The sequence below is a fragment of the Fukomys damarensis genome, unplaced genomic scaffold, assembly GCF_012274545.1.
Source record: "Fukomys damarensis isolate Sample0158 unplaced genomic scaffold, DMR_v1.0_HiC HiC_scaffold_38, whole genome shotgun sequence".
In the NCBI taxonomy this organism is placed as follows: Eukaryota; Metazoa; Chordata; class Mammalia; order Rodentia; family Bathyergidae; genus Fukomys; species Fukomys damarensis.
In genome coordinates, this window is record NW_022900950.1 from 65431512 (window position 1) to 65440595 (window position 9084).

At 38.0% G+C, this 9084-nt stretch overlaps 1 protein-coding gene across 3 annotated transcripts in view; it reads left to right on the forward strand.

Annotated features, from left to right (window-relative positions):
• Window positions 1-8970: 8970 nt before the first annotated feature.
• Lsm6 (LSM6 homolog, U6 small nuclear RNA and mRNA degradation associated) overlaps window positions 8971-9084 on the forward strand; it is a 14128-nt gene continuing 14014 nt past the window's right edge. For 2 of the 3 annotated variants that reach the window (XM_010610926.3, XM_010610927.3), the window contains exon 1: window positions 8971-9072. The gene's annotated coding sequence lies outside the window, so the exon portion shown is untranslated. The remainder of the gene's footprint in view (window positions 9073-9084) is intronic. The other variant, XM_010610929.3, reaches the window with a different exon arrangement.

Sequence of the window (9084 nt, forward strand, 5' to 3'; positions counted from 1 at the left end):
CTATACTTGTGTGATAAATATAAATAAATCTCTTTAAAAAAGGAAAATTAATGGCCATATATCACTCTGGGCCTGCCTTCTGCCTTAAAAATAATAAAGCTGTCTCATTACATGTTCATATTTGCCTTCATTCTCAAGCCATCTTCAATAAACCATCAGTTTTTCCAGACTTGGAATAACCTTCTGACTCCACTTTGGATGAGCTGGAATAATAGTGAAACGTAAGTCTGTTAGCAGTAGAGAACACAAATCCTTTCTGAAACACTCCCTGTCCTTCCAAATCCAAGTCCATGGACAGGGCGTAGCCGCATTCGAAAGCACAACACTAAAATGCTGACAGAGGGGCTGGGGTGCAGCTCAGCATATGTGAGCTCTGGGTGCAGTCCTCGGCACCAAAAGTTAAAATAAACAAATGGTAAAAAGTGCTAACAATGTCGATATGAAACATGTCATCTCTATGGTTAATCTGATCAATTGTCTTGGAAGTCGTCACAGGCACATCCCCTGTCACCGTGCCTTCACCACAGCTGCCATCCTTCTGACTGGGTGGTGGAGGCCTTTTCAGGGATGGCAGTGAGTGGCTTAAATGCTTTGGCTTATAAATATGTAGAACATTCAAATTGAGTAAAATATAACTTTTTTGTGAGGACTATTTATTATTATTATTATTATTATCCTCATTATTTATTGCAGTAAACATACACACATAACCTGAGGTCTACCCTTTTGACAAATTTGAAGCACACAGTATAGTTTTGCTAACTATGCACATGTATACAGCGGGTCTCTAGAATCTTCTCATCTTACACAACTTAAACTTTCTATCTACTACATAGCCACTCCCCATGTGCTTCTGCCCCTTCCTCTGGCATTCAGCATTCTACTTTGTTTCTGGGGGACTTATTACTTTAGATACCTCATGCACAAGTGGAATTGTGCAGAATTTGTCCTCCTGTGATTGGCTTATTTCATTTAATAGAATGCTGCAAGATTCATCTACATTGTTGCAAATATTAGAATTTCCTTCCTTTTAAGGCTAAAATATATTCCATTATATGGATATAACAATTTTTCTTTCTTCATTCATTCAATGGTGGACATTTAGATTGGTTCCATACCTCAGCTATTATGAACACTGCAATGAACATGACTTTAATGACTTTGAATAAATTCTCAGAAATGGGATTACGGGATCATATGGTAGGTCTATTTCTAATTTCTTGAAAAACTTTCAAATTGTTTTCCATACCACCTATGCCATTTTACCAATAGTGCCCATGAGTTTCAATTTCTCTATGTGTTCACCAACAATTACTCCTTTTAAAATACTGGCCGTCTTAAGAGATGCTCTCTCATTGTGGTTTTGATTTGCATTTTCCTGGTGATTAGTGGTGTTGAACATCATTTCATATTCTGTTGACCATCTGCATGCACTGTTTTAAGCCATTCTGCCTGACTTGGGGGAAATAAACAGAGTTTAATGCAGCCCACCCTTCGGCCTTAACAATAGCAAGGTTACGCTGCACCGTTGGGCACAAAAGTATTTGTTTGGAAAGACTGCCATACATACACATACCTTCACTGATGCTACTATTTTACACAAGAAATTTATTGCCTTAAACTATTAAGAAACTCCACCTTACTAACATGTATATTGAGAAAAAACATGTTGGATCTGCTACTATTCCCTGATCAGAAATGACTTTGTAAGGTATTTGCATTGATAACATCTAGTTGAAAAACTAAGGAGGAGACAGGTAACACATGAATGACCTTGGGGGAACATAGAAAAGGTAGAAGTGGAGAGCTCAGAGCCAAGGCTTGGTTAAATGGGAATATCCTTAGGAAAGAGGTGCTGGTAAGAATGGCAACATGGTCATGGAATGACCTAAGAGACTGGGGAAGGAGGAGCACCTTGGCAAGGGAAACTTGGAAAGATATCAAAGGCAGCTGTTACAGTCTGAAACTTAAATTTCAGGACAGGCTTATGTCTTGAAGGCTTGATCTCCAGGTGATGGTGCGGTTGAGAGGTGGTGAAACCTTTAGAAGATAAGGCCTAGTGAAAGGAAATTACGTCATTGTGGGCATGTCCTTAAGGGCACGCTGGGACTCTGGCTTCTTCTTCTCTCCTTGCTTTCTTCTCACCACGAGATGAGCAAATTTGCTCCACCATGCACTTCCTGCCTTGATGTGCTTAGCCATAGGCCCAAAGTGATGAGGCCAAGTGACCATGGACTGCAACCTCCGAAACTGTGCACCAGATAAATCTCTCCTGCTTTTAAGATGATTATCTCAGGTATTTTGTCACAGCGATGGAAAGCTGGCTAGATGCCTATTTCAGCTTTAGTACTTGCATTGCTCTTGCAAGTGGTCAAAGGATGAAAATAACCCCTGTGTCGCTGCATCTTATGTGGTATTTTGTGCAGTCCTGTGTGAAAATTCAGAGCTTCACACTTGATCAAGCACTTTTGAAAGAATGGAAACGTGGTTTAGTGTCTTACTTTCTTGTCCCTGAGTCCCACAACTCTAAGGAGGAAGGTTTACATAGACTCACAGTTTAGAGAGGTTTCAGTCCATAGTGAGCTGGTACTAAGGCAGGGTGACATGGCAGAGGAGCACAGCAGAGGAGCAAGAATTCACAGAATGATGGCAAGAAGCAGAGAGAGGGATCAAGAGAGGAGCGAGAGATAGACCTTTCTAGGTCACACCCCAGGTGCTCCATCTTCTCCAATCAGATCTCACCTCCCAATATCAGACGAAGCTATAAACTAGGCATTATGCCAGTCCACTCATGCCCCATGATCCAATCACCTGGCCAAAGCCCCACCTATGAGCGCATGAAGTTTTTTGGGGGGTGGCATCTAGAGAAATGCCCATGACATGTAGGAATGAAGGAACTTAAAAGATGGAAAGGGACCATGTACAAAGTTTCCCTAAGGATTTCTCTGCATTAGTGAAGATGATGAAATACTATTCTTTAAGACATCTATACGTGTCCCAAGAAAACAAGCCATCTTCCTATTTTGATAGAATAATCAATTTTGTTGATAGCAGAGTCCCTCTAAAATCTTTCTCTCAAGTGTTGAATGTTTATAAGACTACTATTGAATTACGCTCACAATGAATTCTTAAAAAGGCCTCTTTATTTTGGGATTGGATAGTATCTACAAGACTCTAGTTTTCCTTAATGAGTAATGAATAGTTAACTTGCATGCTGCAGGTGAACGGGTGTGTCCTTTGTTTTCTTGGGAAAGTGAAAGTAACCTTCATTGAAAGTTCTGACATTTTTGCTTCTTCTAAGAAGGAACAGATGCAAAAAGGCAGATTGGGGCACTTAATCATTGATAGAGAAATATTTATTAATTAATTGTGTGATAGGGTTTGGTGGAATAAAGTTCAAAAAGGGCTTAGATTCTCATTCCTATAGAATCAACATCAAGGGACATTATTTTCCTTCATATTTCACTTAATAAATATTAAATCTGTGGTACTTAGAGGATCTTGTTCTAGGACTAATGGATGAGTGAATCACTTATTCATTTATTCATGTATTTACATTTGGGAGCATCTTTTCTTTGCTAAGCATTGAGAAAAATCTATAAAAATTTAAAAGACATGTTGTAACTTGGAAATAATGCTAGAATGAATCCTAATTTTGCAAATGCTTGAGTCAGTTCTTAACGCCTCACCTCTACAGCAATTAAAGTCAATCCAGCAATTGTAAAGTCCATCCTGGTCCTTGACTAATCGGGAGGCCCATGTTTTGTATCCTCTGCATACTATCTCGGTTCTTCAGCACAAATCAGAAGGTTGTGCTTTGCCTTCCAACAGAAGGCAGTTAAGAGTCTGCTCAGTTTACAGAGAAGACTCTCAAGTTAAGAGGATATTATTCTTTCCTCAGGTGATAACTTATGAAGATGGTCATTAGTTCCTCAATTATTTATTTTATTTTTGAGATGGGTGGGGGTCCTCAAACTCTTTGGCTCAGTGATCCTCCCGCCTCTGTCTCCAGAGCAGCTGGGATTACATTGCACTTGGCTTCCATTTGGAGAGATTGATATGAAAACAGGACAATGCTGCATATTACAAGACAGCTGATCATTGTTTATGTGTGGCTGACCTAGAAACATATCCATATATTAGTATGAGTTTTGTCACAAAACAGACAACTATGGACTTTGTTCCAAAGAATTTTAGGTGACAACGTGTATACTTTGTGCAGAAACATCCATTTATCCTGATATTAGACCGAGAGAAAAGATGACAACTTAGAAAAAACAGAACTGAGATAAAAGAGCTTATGCTATGCTATGCTATGCTATGCTATGCTATGCTATGGTCTGAATATGAGTATTCTCCCCAAATTAATATGTTAGAACTTAAGTCCCAATGTGAGATTATTAAGATATGGGGAAGTGATAAGTTATGAATCCTCACAAATAGGATTAGTACCTTTACAAGAGAGTTCCTTGCTCCTTCCATCACATGAGGATGAAATCAGGAGGTAACATTCGTGACCCAGAGAACCAGTTCTTACTGGGTACAGATCTACTGGCACCTCGATCTTGGATTTAGTCTCCATAATTGTGAGTAATACATTTGTGCTGTTCATAAATCAGTTAACTTAAGGCATTTTGTTATAGCAGCATCAATGGACTGAGACATGCTTCCATTTTGGCAATTTTCAAATTACTGCATTACTAAATTGTCACATTATATTTACTTGTCCAGAATCAAGGAAAAACCGATTCTAATGCTAAAAGTAACTGAGAATGAGCATTCCCTCTTAAACTTTTTCATTCCTCCTGGGTGAAGCCTCGAAATTCAAAAGTTATTCTTAATCTTGACCGTGTTAGTTTATATTATGGTATATTTTTAACAATACCAATGGGGCTGGTGAAAGAAACCTATGAACAAAAAGCATATGGATTTAATATTTCATACTGGAAAACTAAGGACATCTGTTTTTTGCTATAAACATGATTTTTTTGAAAGTCTAAACATAAAAGTGCTATTCCAAGTCATCACTGGAATGAATTTCATTATTATATGTCTTAATAATATGAGTTGCATTGTTTTTTTCTATAGTGAAAAAAAATCATAGTTTTCACATTATCAGTTAAAACCACATTGGATAGAGACATTTTAAAACTTGAGAGCAAGTTTATTTCAAATAAACTTGATAGAGATATTCTAGCAGAGGAAAAAAAATCCCTTGAAGACATTAAAAATTCATTTATAACAGTTAAAGGAATCACATATCTAAAACATATCTAAATGTTTATATATACTGTATTTTATTTATTTAACATCACCCTGCAGTTTTAATTAGCGTCACTGTGGTGGGATCAGCTTCACCGAAATAGGTACACTCACTGTGAGCTGAATAGCCACCTTATGTATCACAGATTTCCAACATAAACTATAATTCATAAAGGCCGATACAACTCTTTTCTTTGTAGCTGGGTAACCATTTATGTTTGAGGTGAAGATGTTAATATGGAAATTTTGTGAGCTAGGAAAGAGGACGAACGCTATCACTCTAATTTATGACCTTTCATAGAAGGCCAAACATAAAGGCAACTTCAATTGTTTTATATCTCAGGGCCAGCACATAGCAGATGTATGAAATCTGGAGTGTTAGACATAAACTTTTATTACCAAATTATAAATAATTTCTCCCACTTATAATGCTCACCTTTCAAGTTCATCTTGATTAAAATACAAGGACAGCTTCACACTGATTTCACTGAATTTTACAGCTGAGAGAGGTTCCTGGAGTTCATGGTGGAGCATAAAGCATTGAAGTACTGGGGAGTTTTTACTCATGGGGCTTCAGGCCCTGAGCCTGGCTCTTTTGGAATTCAAATTGTACTAAAATGATGGCCGATGATGTCTGAGCATTTAGACATCTAAAAATTATATCTGAAAAAAATAATATTATATCTGAAATGCAGTACCAATAATGTAAAATATAGACCTGCTGTGAGTAAAGACAAAAAGCATACTGCCTTTCCTGGGAAATCTGCCCACCAGTCAATAACGGAATGCTAAACAGCATGGCCACACGGGGAGACCATTCCAATATGTCTTCCCGGAAGACATTTGACAGCTGTAAAGTGTCTTCCTTCCCACTTTCTTTAACAAATAATTTTCACATCCCAGATGAATGCTAGATAATAATGGCCCCAAATACCCCAAACTAGAGCAGTATGACCATTATCTGAAGGCCTAGAAACGGTCCAGATCCAGGCCAGCATTTCATTCCAGTTAACTCATTACTCAAGCAAAACCAGTCAGTTTTCTAGAAGCTTAACACCAACGTTAGATATTAAAATCTGCTTTGGAGGGTGTTTGCCAAGCTGATGCAATGCTTATATTAATCATCACCATCGTTGTCATTAGCATCATCATCACCCACATATTCACAGGATTGTTGGCTTTTTTAAAAGAATAGGCCTTCTCTTATGAATGTATAACACTTAAGGACACAGCTATTCAAAGCACAGGTATAAAGAACTATATGAGGAACAAAGAAATAACAAGTGCTCATCTTAGTATTTTTATATCAGCATTTAAGAATAATAGCTTTAAGAGAGTGAGGATACAACCCATAGACTGGGAGAAAATATATCTGATAAAGGACACTAACCCAAATCTACAAACTCAACAGTTAAAAAAAGGATCTGATTCCAAAATGGGCCAAAGACCTGAAAAGATACCTCACCAAAGAAGATATACTGATCTAGAATAAGCATAGAAAACAGTATTTCACATGTTATCAAGGATTTGCAAATCAAAGCAACAACGAGATACCATTACACATCTATAAGAATGGCAAAACTAAAACACTGGGAACCTCATATGCTGGTGAGGGTGTGGAGCAGCAGGAGCTCTCATTCACTGTCGGGAATGCACAATGGAACAGCCACACTGGAAGGCCATTCAGTAGTTTCTTACAAACCTACACATTCTCTTACCACACGATCCAAGAGCCATACTCCTTAATATTGGCCCAAGTGAGTTCAAAACTTAACTTTGCACAAAAATCTGCATATGGATGCTATGGTAGCTTTCTTTACTGACTCGGAAGCAAGCAAGATGGCCTTCAGTAAGTAAATGAGCCAAAAAATGGGTTATATCCGTATGGAGTATTATCCAGCACTTCAGAGAAATGAATTATCAAGCTATAAAAACACATGGAAGATTCTTAAACTCATTTTACTAAGTGAAAGAAGCTAGTCAGAAAAGGCTACCAAGTGGGATAACACAGTGTGTGTACTACCAACTATATGACATTCTGAAAGTGGAAAAGCCATAGAGACAATAAAAACGTCAGTGGTTACTATGGGTTGGGGAGGAAGAGACAGAGCATAGAGGAATTTCAGGGCAGTGAAAATGTTCTGTGTGACCCTGTAATAGTGGATACCTGTCATTATGCATTTGTCAAAATCCATAGAACCCACAATACCAAGACTGGATCCTCATGTAAACTAAGGACTTGGGTGATAATAATGAAATGTCAGTGTAGGTTTGTCAGTTGTAACAACTAAACTATGCAAGCTAAACCAAACGTTGCCAGATTATTTTTATGATTTTAAACTTCCTTAATAAAGTCAGGTTTATGTTCAGGGTTTTTGAAAGCCCAGTTCTTGAACTAGTATTCAGAAAAAGACTTGCATACACTTTCTTTGTGACATAATAAAAGATGCTGGAAAAAAAAAAAACACGTGAAATATGGAAAGTTGCCTCCTGAGTTAGTAATAGCTAATTTTAAACTGCTGAGGGGTTTCTGGGAACAACCACCTTTTTGTTTTGTTCTGAGACCACATTTGTTACAAGCTTGTTGGCCCAAGCCATCTTTCTAGCTGGGCTCTTACACAGCTATGTGCCTTGGAAAAGGTGGCAGCTGCTCTGCAGATGACCCAGGCCCTGAAAGCTCATCACTCCCTGCTTACCACACTAGGCTTAATGGCTCCCTCATGGCTCTGTGGCAAAGTGAAAGCAGCTATGAATTGAAAACTAATTTTTGAATAATTAAAACAATCAGTGAAGAATGTGATCCCATTTCATGTTAGTTATGAAGGAAGACTTTAGGAACAGGCCTTTGTATCCCATGGTTGTTCTTTGCAGCTAATGCTTTGATTTAAATAACACTTAAAGTTTTATACTGCAAGATGTTATACTAACATTTTATACTGTGAGAACTTCAAATGCAGCCTTCTCAATAAATCTGTAACTATTTGGTCTTTACCCAAACTGAGCTTTTATAGGATAGAAGAAAGTCTCTTTTTACCAAACTACACCCATTTGCTCTCTCTATGATGTCAATCTGAGGTTCACTTCTTTTGCCTTTAGCTAAGAGGCACTTATAAGAAGGGAAATTCACATTTTCGTCTGTATCTTAGATCTCGTAACATAGGAGTGAGGATCTGTCGTTCGAAGAAATTACAGTAGCACTGAGTTTATAGTGTTACCTTATAAAATTAAAGTATAAATTTTAAGTGGATGAGGATTCATGCACAGAGAACCATTTTCTTTTTCCTAAGAACACTGAAAATTCACACGAACTTCCAAACCAAGTTCTCATAGCAGCAATTAAATAATATCTGCGTATCATTTCCAATTTGAATGAGTTTGTACTGAATCACAATTTATGCCATTATAATTCGGAGTTACTTTGATGGTTTTCATTAGATCGCTACATTGCTAATAGTGATTTAGTCTTCACACATTTAATTAATATTCAAAGGTGGATTTTAAAATTTGAGTTTTTTCTTTAAATTATTTCTGGATAATCACTGTCTATTATTTTAATAGTATATTTCAGATTCCTATGACTTCAAGTTATTCCTTATTATGGATCACTTGCAATTTTCTTCTAAATTTTGTTTTGGATTTGTGAGCGCCGGAGTAGTCCGACCTTTTCGGACCCCACGGGCTACCGTAGCCGAGGAATGCACTGATTGGCTGAGGCACAAAGGAGGCGCGGTTTCGGTTTTCGCCGCGACTGTCTGCGGAGGCCCGGCTCTTGCGGGACCTGGGGTCGGAGTTCTGGTTTCCGGCCGCGAGGTGAGCGGACGC